Raw genomic sequence first — 1021 nt, forward strand, 5'->3', positions numbered from 1 at the left:
TCGGGCATTTCTTCGCTTCGCCCCTTTTGCTCGTCGCGCCGTCGCGCCTTCAAAACCTCAGCTCAGGCTAGTGTCGCCACCTATCCCAGGACCGGAATGATTATCCCTGCCCGATGGGTCTACATTCATCCCTGAATGTCGTCGGGTACTGTTCACTTCCCCGCCATTCTTGTAACCGTCACCTGTAATCCGCGCAGGTGTGTCCGCACCCCCTGAAGTGGACGAGAAAGAAAGGATTTCTCGGAGTTATTGCGGAACCAGACCCAGGAGTTTACTTTCCCGTATGAGCATTCGGTACATGTATAAGTCCGTGGAAGAGTCAAAGGTTCCGATTTAAGGAAAACTCCCCCCTAATCTTAGATGGGTCGTCTGAGGGTTCGGCGCGGTTCATTGCTGTGCTTACACACTAGGCTACCCTTCTCCGAAAGCTCCGCGAGACCACCTATCACTAGTCTTCGGCCGGGAGGGGTTTATGGCACAAAAAGGCCGGGACGCTGGCTCCCGCAGAGGGAAGCCCAACGAATGTCAGATGCAAAGCCCCGCACCTCATTAAGATCATATTGGCATACTCTCCCAAAAAAGAAAGAGCAGACCCCATTGAAGACGAGAGTGAGGTACAACAAGGCCATTTCCGTCCACCTTCTCACGGAGCCGTACGTGGACGTTACCGCTCATACAGCTCCCAGCCAGCAAGCAGTTAGCTTTCAAGGAATGGAAATGTGGATGAATCGACATCAAATTCGGTTTTTATTATCAGCGAGAACGCTCCGCGCCTTCTGAATCTGAATCTTCATTGACTTCTTAGCATCTTCATCTTCACTTCGTAACCCGCTCGCTCGTCTTCATCTTAATCTTCACGCTCCTCGCGCCTCATATATTCACCGCTTCCGCGCCTTCGTTTCATTACTTCGTACCGCCGTCGCTTCTGCTCCCTCGCGCCTTTATTGATTAACTTATTTAAGAACTCTTGCTCCCGCGTCTGAATCTTAATATTCACCGCTTCCGCGCCTTCGGAACCTTC

This window comes from Wolffia australiana, chromosome 12, assembly GCF_029677425.1.
Source record: "Wolffia australiana isolate 7733 chromosome 12, ASM2967742v1".
NCBI classification, from domain to species: Eukaryota; Viridiplantae; Streptophyta; class Magnoliopsida; order Alismatales; family Araceae; genus Wolffia; species Wolffia australiana.